This window comes from Phyllopteryx taeniolatus, chromosome 17 (genome assembly GCF_024500385.1).
Source record: "Phyllopteryx taeniolatus isolate TA_2022b chromosome 17, UOR_Ptae_1.2, whole genome shotgun sequence".
NCBI lineage: Eukaryota > Metazoa > Chordata > Actinopteri > Syngnathiformes > Syngnathidae > Phyllopteryx > Phyllopteryx taeniolatus.
Window position 1 is genome coordinate 9,736,350 of NC_084518.1, and position 12,331 is coordinate 9,748,680.

At 43.1% G+C, this 12,331-nt stretch overlaps 1 protein-coding gene across 4 annotated transcripts in view; it reads left to right on the forward strand.

The window, feature by feature from the left end:
• The window catches only part of lrch2 (leucine-rich repeats and calponin homology (CH) domain containing 2), a 466,084-nt gene that overhangs the window by 198,590 nt on the left and 255,163 nt on the right, over positions 1–12,331 (forward strand). The gene's annotated exons all lie outside the window — the stretch shown is intronic.

Genomic DNA, 12,331 nt, shown 5'->3' on the forward strand with positions numbered 1-12,331 from the left:
CTGTAGTGCACCTGTGTTCACTCTATGCATATGCCAACTGGTCCTCTACATGATTTGCATGTCAGATACGGAGAATCCGGGAAACTTTGCATTCAAGTGGCCCTTGGCATGCAAATTTTTGTTCCTGACCAAACCCTAGTCCCAGAAAAACAGCACCGACACAATCTTAACAGCGAGTTAAATCCGTTTATTAAATTTTTTGAATTTCTGTTGTAAACATTGTATTTTAAGATGTACACAAGCAATTTACAAAAAAAAAATTAAATTTGCTGCATTTTGGAAGTAATTGTTTTCCTATTAGTGGCGCCCCCTGTAATGTTTGTAGTACATGTCAGTATGTATGTTCTGAAGAACACCTTCCGTGGCTTATACTTGCTGTGTCTCAATTCAGGGTCTGCACCCTTTGGAGCCTGCATTTAAAGGGGAGTGACGTCATTGCATCGTACAAAGGCCGTTCTAATTTGATGAAGCTCAAAGGCTCTTTCAAATCTGGGTGATAGATGTGTCCTCCTCCTTAATTGAAGTGTCCATCTGGACCATCCTTCATAGCTAGACATACCCCATAATTCTTTGCACTCCACTGTGACACAAAGTCCATGGAGGAGCTAAACTATTCAAAATGTAAGTGGTTTACTCTTGTAAACATCTATCGCCATGACACGTTAACCTCTGTTGGACCTCAACACTGTTGTATTTAAAATACTTGAAAAGCTGAATGTAGATGCTGTTATTGTTTTTTGCTGTATCTATCTATCTATCTATCTATCTATCTATCTATCTATCTATCTATCTATCTATCTATCTATCTATCTATCTATCTATCTATCTATCTATCTATCTAGCTATCTATCTATCTATCTAGCTATCTATCTATAAAGCACATTTCATGCACAAGGCAACTCCAATGTGCTTTAAAATGGTTAAAACAATTTTAATACAAGTAGTAATGGTGCAGACAAAAAAGTTCAGAGCTTTTCAAATTGAAATAGGAAAACACATGCAGTAACACATACAGCATCCATCCATTTTCTGTACCGCTTATCCTCACTAGGGTCGCGGGCGTGCTGGAGCCCAATCTAGCTATCTTCGGGCGTGGCGGGGTACACCCTGAACTGATCGCCAGCCAATCGCAGGTAACACATACACATGTTCCTACATACATGCTCAACACACGCATGCACACACACATATAAATTATAAATTACTCCAAAGTAGTTGCGAAGAGGTACGTTTTAATTTGTTTTTGAAAGTGGTCACTGATGTTGCCAGTTTAACTGTCTTGGGCAGGTTGTTCCAGATGTGTGGGACATGATGCAAAAAGCTGCCTCCCCTTTCCTAGTGTTACTGGGAGGAATGATTAGACTGCAGTTGTTACTAGATTTGAGAGTTCTTGGTGGACTGTAATTTATGAGCAAGTCAGTTATCTACTGTGGTGGAAGGCGATGTAAAGCTTTATAAACCAAGAGAAGGATTTTTCATAAATGCAAATCATTCGCCTTTCGGCGAAATTCGCCGTTTTTGAACTCAAAATAGGCCATTTATGTGAATCGTATAGATCCGATGACTTTTGCCTGGGGGGGGAGGTTGCCGTCGCTGTCGTCATAGGCTGTTTCGTAATCCTTGAACGCTGGCAGCTAGCGGTAACTGTACTTTTACTCCGTTACAATGATCTAAACGTCGCTCGCTGCTTTTTGTTATCAATTATTGCTTATTTTTCAACTTATTTTTTGTACGTGAGACTACAACTTCGACTTCCACATTGGGCGCTGTTTGCGCCATCTAATTTAAGCGCTAGCAACGTTTAAGTCTTGTTCACCAATCAAACAATAAAAGAAAGACACATGACCTCACACGTCTTCTATTGGGCTTCCCGGGAATAGGTATTAACAATAGAGAGGCTGATCGTCGTGCCTAAATGGCCACCATTTTTGGAAGGTCATTGTTACCATGAAGGCAATGGCACGCTCCTCTTGTTTACATTTAGACGAACAAAAACAAGAGCTTGCATGTATTGTAGTATTTGTCTGGCACTGTCTGCCCAAACGTGGATATTTCAGCTCACTTATAACTGGAGAAAACACTGTGCAGTAAATTTCAATTTTTTTTTTTTTAAATTGTTGGTGCTATTTACTCAGTACTTGAGTAATTATTTCACTGTGTACTTTTTACTCTTATTCAAGTCTTTTTTTGGAGGAGTACTTTTTACTTCTCCTTGAGTCACATTATTGTCAAGTAACAGTACTCTTACTTGAGTACAATATTTGGCCACTCTACCCACCTCTAAAGCGGACATCCTCTATTGCTACTTCTATGATTAAGCAACATCTTTGCTCATCAGATCAGCCAGTGTCGTATTTGTTGCACTGGTCTTTTGTATTTTCTCGTTGAGGTGCTGTGGGTCGTGGTCCTGGTTGTGGTCCCAGCGGAACCATGAAGCACACGTAACATCGGCGACCAGAGTTGATCTGCTAGTCTATCTTGTATTAATTAGGAAACGCGCCTACAATTGTCTAATTAGTTTACAGATGTTAATGTTAAATGTATTAAGCGATGGAGCGATGTTAGGGATTATGTCACAACTGTACCTCATATTTGCCTGGAGGATGCATTTGGGATTAGCCTTTAAAGTTGGTAACAGTGAAAAATGAAGTGAAACGACAATGATTTTAGTCAATTATTTTCCAGAATGAGAGTGCTTAAAGAGGAGAATGATGCTATTCATTAGGCACAGCTTGAAGCAGGCATCAGGTGCAGGTGGAAATGGATCTGATTCAAGTTGGAGGCCAAAACAAAAAAACCAAAGAAATGAGGCAGATCAACCTGTACTTGAGTGGTGTAAAGAAAATGTTTTCCTGTGATTTCTTAATGTATGTTAAAATAAAAAAAAAATTATCTGCGGGGGCCCAGGGGAAATGTTAATGGGGCATCATGTAACAGCATATTTTTTTATTTTATTCTATTATTTATTCTGACGCTAATTTAGCGATTTCTACACGGCATCTTTCACTTTCACTCTAATAACACACTCGGGTATCGCAGGTAGTGGTTATTGATAACAGAGCACTGTTACTTGTGGCTCATTACTCATTTGCCATTAAAGCACACAGCTGAACTAATTTATAATCCTGTACACACACTATCTTCTACCAACTGCATTGCAAGCTTCGCTCCTCCATCCACTGTGGCGTCAACCCATGCACAAATCCGATTGAACCGGACCACTCGAATAACAATAATACAAAATTGAGCACAAAACTAAAACATGCTTTAAGTACCTAAATTTAATAGATTAACCCTCTCCGTAGCACTCATGGAAATAATTGCAAATTCAAACTTTGTGTGACTTTTTCTCCTTTGATTTTTCCCTTGAAAAGAGTTTCTGTCTCTTCGTGCATATGTTTAGTTGTGTGGGTTTCTTGGAAAGAAGGGCAAAAAAGTACTACTAGACAAGGGCACATAACATAGGAGCAATGAGTAGTCTTTACAAAGCAAATCTATCAAAACAATGTTAAACCAACAACACCCAACTAAACAACATAACACTCCCAGTTTTATCTCTTATTTTGAAACACAAAATCGCACCACTTATGGTGACAGACTCACGCTAACCTGACGATCGCCACATGGTGCAAATCACATAAATTACACTCCTCAAACAACATTATACAAATGCATTAAAAAAAAATGTTTAAGGGACTTAAATTATAAATCCATCCATCCATTTTCTGAGCCGCTTCTCCTCACTAGAGTCGCGGGCGTGCTGGAGCCTATCCCTGCTGTCATTGGGCAGGAGGCGGGGTACACCCTGAACTGGTTGCCAGCCAATCGCAGGGCACATAGAAACAAACAACCATTCACACTCACAGTCATGCCTACGGGCAATTACCCGTAGGTGTGACTGTGAGTGCGAATGGTTGTTTGTTTGTATGTGCTCTGCGATTGGCTGCCGACCAGTTGTACCCCGCCTCTCGCCCGGAGATAGCCGGGATAGGCTCCAGCACGCCCGCAACCCTTGTGAGGATAAAGCGGTACAGAAAATGGATAGATGGATTATTTACTATGATGCAATTTTAGCAATTGCTACACAGCATCTTTCAGTGCTTAACTATCCATCCATCCATTCTCAATACTGCTTATCCTGTTCAGGGTTGCGGGGGGCTGGAGCCTCTCCCAGCTGACTTCAGGTGAAAGGCAAACTACACCCTTAACTGGTCACCAATCAGTCGCATATACAGTAGACACAGACAACCATTCGCACCCACAGTCACACAGTCCCTGAGTGGGAACTGAACTCACGCTGCCTGCACCAAAGTCATCTGAGTGTACCACTACACCATCAGTGACTACTACTTAACTACTTTTAGTGTAATAACACACTCGGTTGGCTGTAGCGTGCGAAGTTAGTATTTGGACCAACATTGAACGTTGAAAAATTGGTGACTATTGACGGGATGGGGGGGAGGGCCCCATCTAGGGGCGTAGGGGTGTCATCTAGATGTTTCGGACAGGACGCTTTTCAGGCCAGCAACGCCACTGATAGCAGATAGTTAATGACTATTGTTAACGGGGCACTGTTACTTGTGTGTCATTACACATTTGCCATTAAAGCACACAGCCGAACAAATTTATAATCATATACACACTATTTTCTACCAACTGCATTGCAAGCTTCAGTCCTCCAGCCACTGTGGTGTCAACCCATGCACAAATCGGGTGAACTGCTCAAATAACAATAATACACAAATGAGAACAAAACTAAAAAAATGCTTTAGGTACCCAATTTTAACAGACTAAACCTCTTCCATGGCACTCGTGAAAATAATTGCAAATTCAAATATTGTGTGACTTTTTCTCCTTTACTTCAGTTTTTCCCATAAATACAATTCTTATCCCTTCGTGCTTGTTTAATTGTGTGGGAGTGTGGATGTGCATTTCTAAGAGAGAAGGCCAAAAACAGTACAAATAGACAAGGTGTCATGGGTGTGTGTTCCGGGTTTTGTCTTCCCCCGTTTCACACACACCTGCTCCTGTGAGCATCTTCACCACCTGTGCCTCGTTCACCCTAATTACCTATTGTATTTAACCTCGTGTCTTATTCCCTCTCGTTGCCAGTTCGTTGTACCTTGTCGTCGCGTTCCAGCATTCCTTGTTTCCACGTCACAGACTCACAGTAAGATTTGACCCTGTTCCGATTATCGACCTTGCCTCTTTGCCTCATGTTTTTGGATACTGTTGCCTTTCTTGGATTGCCTTCTAAAAGGTAGAACACAACACCAGCAGATTACCGAGGAATCCGGTACTGTGTACGTCATTCAGCGGCCCGAAAGGAAAACACTGGCTTTGTTGACACGGTTGAAGGACAAAAAAGATGCAATTGTTCCCAAACAATCGGCGGAACAAGAGATAAGACGATACGAGGCCCAGATGGCTTTATCAGCATCACTCAACCATTCGGAGGAACGAAATGAGATGAGGCAGCACTTTCAATCTCCCATTGTCCCATTGGCGCAAAGCCCAATGCAAAACTCACTCTCTACAAGCCTAAATGTCATGTTAGGTCTGACATATAGGGTGAAGGCTATTGTCAATATTAGAGTCAAGCGCACACCACGCCACAATCTTCCTCCCATCTCCCCTCGCCCGAAACCACCGTCCACTAAGATGCGAAGGGCCCCTCCTCCACCCATGAAGAATCTTGCCTGCAAATCTGACTGATATCTGTGGGGTCTTTTCCAGAATAAGTCAGACTCCTATGGAGAGCAGGCATTTTTCATCTCTGTAATTACAAGGGACAGAAAGTTGGATAAAATTAGAAATGAGCTCATCAGAGGGACAGCCGAGGTTCGATGTTTTGGAGACAAAGTTAGAGAGAGCAGACTTCGATGGTTTGGACACGTCCAGAGGAGAAATAGTAAGTATATTGGTAGAAGGATGATGAGGATGGCGCTGCCAGGCAAGAGAGCTAGAGGAAGACCAAAGAGAAGGTTGATGGATGTCGTGAGGGAAGACATGAGGGCAGTTGATGTTCGAGAGGAGGATGCAGGAGATAGGCTTACATGGAAAAGGATGACACGCTGTGGACGACCCATAAAGGGACAAGCCGAAAGGAAAAGAAGAAGACGACTTACAAGGGACAGAAAGTTGGTCAAAGAAATATGCCACAAAAAAAAAAGTAGAACTACAAACTTAGTTAGGATAAAATGTGAATCTATCAAACCATTGTCTCTTTTTGTTGTAAGGTCACTGGGTCAAAAAATCTAAATCAAAGTTGATTAATGACATCATAACAAAATATGATCTGGACTTTTTGTTATTAAATCAAACGTGGTTAACAGAAAGTAGCTGTAATACCATTACCATGTAATGAGGCAACACCAGGAAATTTGAATTCCAGTCAGCTTTAGAATAGATTTTAAAGTTCTGCTACTGGTCAATAAATCACTAAACGGTTTAGGTCCTGAATACACTACAATTACAATATTCAATTAAATATAGGTCGAACATGATTTGCAAATCATTGTATTGTGTTTCTGTTTCACTCTTGCATGCACTGCTTTGGTTTCATCAAACAGGTGATGCCAGACTCGCCATTTCTGTCTCATCGCGGAGCTACGCTCCTCATCTCCCCTCTCATGTTTCAATGTTGTGCCGTCACATGACTTAGCAGCAGTCAACGCCGAACGGCAACTGGCGAGTGGCGAGCAGGCACTCTTAGCTCTTCCTCCTTCCTCGCATGTTTCGTGCCGTCACGTGACCTAGCAGCGCGAGCAAGTAAGCCGCTGTCTCCACCAACCCGCTAGCACAGCACACACAACGCGTGCCATCCACAGGAATAAGATTTCTAGGCAAGAACATTCCAAGAACCACAGTTAACATACACAGAAACAACGACATTTAATGTAACAATAAGGACGTTAATTATTGCAAAAAAAAATACACCTTGGATTGTGACAGTTGTATCTAAAAGTTCCAAATCCTTGACTAATTCTTTTTAACCAACTTTAAAAAAAAAAATTTGTTGTTGTACACAGGCTCCCTGTTAATGCAGCCCTATGGGGGGCACAAGTCAGTGCAAACTGTAGGGCAGTCCCAAGCCCGGATAAATGCAGAGGGTTGCATCAGGAAGGGCATCCGGATTAAAACTTTGCCAAACAAATATGAGCGTTCATCCAAAGAATTCCATACCGGATCGGTCGTGGCCCGTGTTAACAATGTCTGCCACTGGCGCCGTCAACCTGCAGGGCGCCGTTGGAAATTCAGCTACTGTGGGTTGAAGTTGAAGAAGAAGAGATGGAAAACGGGTTCTTCGGCAGAAAGAGAAGAGGAAAGCACAGAGCCTAGAACTGAATGTGGGGACTTTGAATGTTGGGACTATGACAGGAAAATCTCAGGAGTTGTTTGACATGATGATTAGGAGAAAGGTTAATATATTGTGTGTCCAGGAGACCAGGTGGAAAGGCAGTAAGGCTAGAAGTTTAGGGGCAGGGTTTAAATTATTTTAGCAGGGTGTAGATGGGAAGAGAAATGGAGTCGGGGTTATTTTAAAAGAAGAGTTGGCTAAGAATGTCTTGTAGGTGAAAAGAATATCAGATCGAGTGATGAGGCTGAAACTTGAAATTGAGGGTGTTATGTGTAATGTGATTAGTGGCTATGCCCCACAGGTAGGTAGAGGTGAAAGAGAAATTCTGGAAGGAGCTAGACCAAGTAGTTCTGAGCGTCCCAGACAGAGAGAGAGTCGTAATTGGTGCAGATTGTAATGAACATGTTGGAGAAGGAAATAGGGGTGATGCAGAAGTGATGGGTAAGTACGGCATCCAGGAAAGGAACTTGGAGGGACAGATGGTGGTAGACTTTGCAACAAGGATGCAAATGGCTGGAGTGAACACTTTTTTCCAGAAGAGGCAGGAACATTGGGTGACCTACAAGAGCGGAGGTAGAAGCATGCAGGTGGATTACATCTTGTGCAGACGATATAATCTGAAGGAGGTTACCGACTGTAAGGTAGTGGTAGGGGAGAGTGTGGCTAGACAGCATAGGATGGTGGTGTGTAAGATGACTCTGGTAGTGGGGAGGAAGATTAGGAAGACAAAGGCAGAGCCGAGAACCATGTGGTGGAAGCTGAGACACGACGAGTGTTGTGCAGCTTTTCGGGAAGAGGTGAGACAGGCTCTCGGTGGACATGAGGAGCTTCCCGAAGACTGGACCACTGCAGCCAAGGTGATCAGAGAGGCAGGCAGGAGAGTACTTGGTGTATCTTCTGGCAGGAAAGGAGAGAAGGAGACTTGGTGGTGGAACCATACAGTACAGGAAATCATACAAGGAAAAAGGTTAGCTAAGAAGTGGGACACTGAGAGGACTGAGGAGAGGCAAAAGGAATACATTGCGATGCGACACTGGGCAAAGGTAGAGATGGCAAAGGCCAAACAAGAGGCATATGATGACATGTATGGCAGCTTGGACATTAAAGAAGGAGAAAATGATCTATACAGGCTGGCCAGACAGCGGGATAGAGATGGGAAGGATGTGCAGCAGGTTAGGGTGATTAAGGGTATAGATGGAAATATGTTGACTGGTGCAAGTTGTGTGCTAGATAGATGGAAAGAATACTTCGAGGAGTTGATGAATGAGGAAAATGCGAGAGAAGGGAGAGTAGAAGAGGCAAGTGTGGTGGACCAGAAAGTGGCAATGATTAGTAAGAGGAAAGTTAGGCATTAAAAAGGATGAAAAATGGAAAGGCAGTTGGTCCTGATGACATTCCTGTGGAGGTATGGAAGCATCTAGGAGAGGTGGCTGTAGAGTTTTTGACCAGCTTGTTCAATAGAATTCTAGCACGTGAGAAGATGCCTGAGGAATGGAGGAAAAGTGTGCTGGTGCCCATTTTTAAGAACAAGGGTGATGTGCAGAGCTGTGGGAACTATAGAGGAATAAAGTTGATGAGCCACACAATGAAGTTGTGGGAAAGAGTAGTGGACGCTAGACTCAGGACAGAAGTGAGTATTTGCGAGCAACAGTATGGTTTCATGCCTAGAAAGAGTACCACAGATGCATTATTTGCCTTGAGGATGTTAATGGAAAAGTACAGAGAAGGTCAGAAGGAGCTACATTGTGTCTTTATAGATCTAGAGAAAGCCTATGACAGAGTACCCAGAGAGGAACTGTCGTTCTGCATGCGGAAGTCTGGAGTGGCAGAGAAGTATGTTAGAATAATACAGGACATGTACGAGGGCAGCAGAACAGCGGTGAGGTGTGCTGGAGGTGTGACAGACGAATTTAAGGTGGAGGTGGGACTGCATCGGGGATCAGCCCTGAGCCCCTTCCTGTTTGCAGTGGTGATGGATAGATGACAGATGAGGTTAGACTGGAATCCCCGTGGATATATTTTTATTTTATTGATAAAATGACTCAAAAGGACTCAAAACTCAAAGTTTAGGACTCTGGACTTGCCTGTCTCGACTTGGGACTTGCCTCGGGACTTGAGGGCAAAGACTTGAGACTTACTTGTGACTTGCAAAGCAATGACTTGGTCCCACCTCTGCTATGTTACTAACTCGTGAGTTGGTTTCATTACTTGATGCATTTTCAATTTTGTGAATGCTCATCTTACCGCCCAATAGGCGGAATAGGCAAATGCTAAGGGTGCCATGGCTTCAAGGGGTCGCCGCATTGGTGGAAAAAAATGCACCTTTGATATATTGTTAGCATATTAACACTAGTTATTTCCATCCACTCTAAAATGGCAACGCTGTCATAGAATCTGATGTAAATTATGAGCAATTTTCAAGAGAGCGTGAGTAGTTTTTGAAAGAAAAGTAATTATCACTTGCACTTGCACGACACTTGAGTGCCAACACCGAGGCAGGCAGAAATTATAGTTTTGCTTTGTTGGTTGTGTTTTATGGTAGTGATAATACTGTCCAGTCCTAGTGAGATTAGCTAATTGATAAAATTGGATTTTTACATGACAAAAATATTAATAATTACTTAAATAATTCATTTGTCACAGATTTTGGTTTGTTTTTTTAAATATAAGAGGGATGTTGGGGAAGGAGACTCCGACTCTTCACCCTTTCAGCTTGTCCTAGGGAATGGGCACTGGGGAGATATCGCATCTAATTGAAAGAAGAAGAAGAATCACCTTTATTGTCATGAACATGCATCCATGCACACAAAATTTGTTCTCTGCATTTTACCCATCACAGTGAACACATACACATTTTAGTGGAGCACACTGGAGCAGCTGAAGCGCCCAGGGAACATTTCGGGGTATCAGTGTCTTGCTCAAGTACACCACCGCCGTGTGTCCATGGGATGTTGGCGGATGGTCTAGACTGAGTCTTGAACCTAGGTCCCCCACGGTGGCAGGCGATGATCTAGTGGAAGTATTCGTGTTGCATGCGTCGTTGTACTGAACAAATTTGGTGTTTGTGGAAGCAGAAACTTGGACTAATAAGAGACATTGGTACATAAATTGTGAAAATGATAGAGGGAAGTTATATGTTATTGTTCCCACAGGAAGTACAACAGTAGGTGGGATTAGGGGTATAATGATTTTGTTTTGTCAGCGATTTGTATCACGATTCGTGGTTGCAGATTCGATTCAAGGACGACAGGAAGTCCTCGAGTTACGACGCACTCGACCTACGACGTTTGGACTTTATGACGCCCGTGCCTCGTCCGCCATTTTGTCCCAGCACCATAGTGTTTCTGTTAGCTAGTGGATAGTGCTTGACTGTGTTTATGCGCCCGCAGTATCTTTGCCTTTTTCGCTCTCCTTTTTTCACACTCTCAGCAGTAATGGTAAGTAGAGCATCTTATGTTTTTATTTTAGTTTCTTTATACGAAGTGTTAATCTTTCCTGCTACGGTCACCTGACCGTGGTCGGGAGACACAGCGGTTAACTTCCTTCTCTCGTTGCACAGCTGAGCTGGGTGGCGGCAACAATAAAGGCACAAAGCACCGATTTGCTGCTTTAATGGCTTTATTAGCTCCTCTGCACATTCAACGTCAACGGGTCCTCCGCTAATCGCTACTCTTCCCCGGTCGCCGTAACTACACTTGCGCAGTCCCGTCTCACTCACAGGTCGACGCATACGCCCACACACACTGAGTTTGCTGTCACAATCACGTGGGACAATACCCGTAACAGAAGTATTTCGCCGTAAATTTCGACTTTAACGGTGAAATCGGACTTACGCAGAAATTTGTGTTACGTCGCCAGCATAGGAACGGAACTCGTTTGTAAATCGAGGACTTCCTGTATATTGATTCATCCAGGATGATACGATCCAAAACGATCCAGTGTTTGGAAATCAATTCAGTAACTTTTTAGCCAAAAATCCAACCAGTGTGACTGTGAAATAAATACCTGGATAATGGACAGTGCAGGTGGAATTTCCCTAAATTCATTTTGCTTCTTGTAAAGGTATCAGGCAAAATGTATTATAGCTATAATAAACAAACAATAAACAACCATTATCCATCCATCCATTTTGTTCCGCTTATCCAAAGTCAGGGGCAGCACTTTAAGCAGGGAAGCCCAGACTTCCCTCTCCCCAGCCACTTCGTCCAGCTCTTCCGGGGGGATCCCGACGCATTCCTAGGCCAGCCTGGAGACATAGTTTCTCCAGTGTGTCCTGGGTCGTCCACAAGGCCTTCTTCTGGTGGGACGTGCCCGGAACACCTCACCAGGGAGTCATCCAGGGGGCATCCTAGCCAGATGCCCGAGCCAGCTCATCTGGCTCTTCTCGATGTGGAGGAGCAGCAGCTCAACTCTGAATCAGAATCATCTTTATTTGCCAAGTATGTCCAAAACACACAAGGAATTTGTCTCCGGTAGTTGGAGCCGCTCTAGTACAACAGACAGTCAATTTACAGAACACTTTGGAGACATAAAGACATTGACAAAAAACAACAACAAACAACAATTGTGCAAAAAGATGCAGAGTCCTCAGTTCGAATGGCTAATATCGCAATAGTCCGGTGCAATGACCATTGTGCAAAGGGCACTGAGACTTCAAGGAGTGTATGCGGTTTAAAGTGACGAGTACTGCGATAATCTGGGACAATGGTTGTGCAAATGTTACAGATACTCCTCAATCAGTGTGCAAATGGAGCAGATGCTACTCTGGCATGAGTGGCCACTATATGCAAATAGTGCAGCACGGCGAGACAACTACAGTGAGTGCACGAGTAATACATAATACAGAAATGTGACAACGAACTCAAGTCAAAAAATTGCCAGCTTGTTGTAATGGAATTGTAAGTTAGCTGTTCAAGAAGTTGATTGCAAGAGGGAAGAAGCTGTTGGAATGTCTACTAGTTCTAGTTTGCA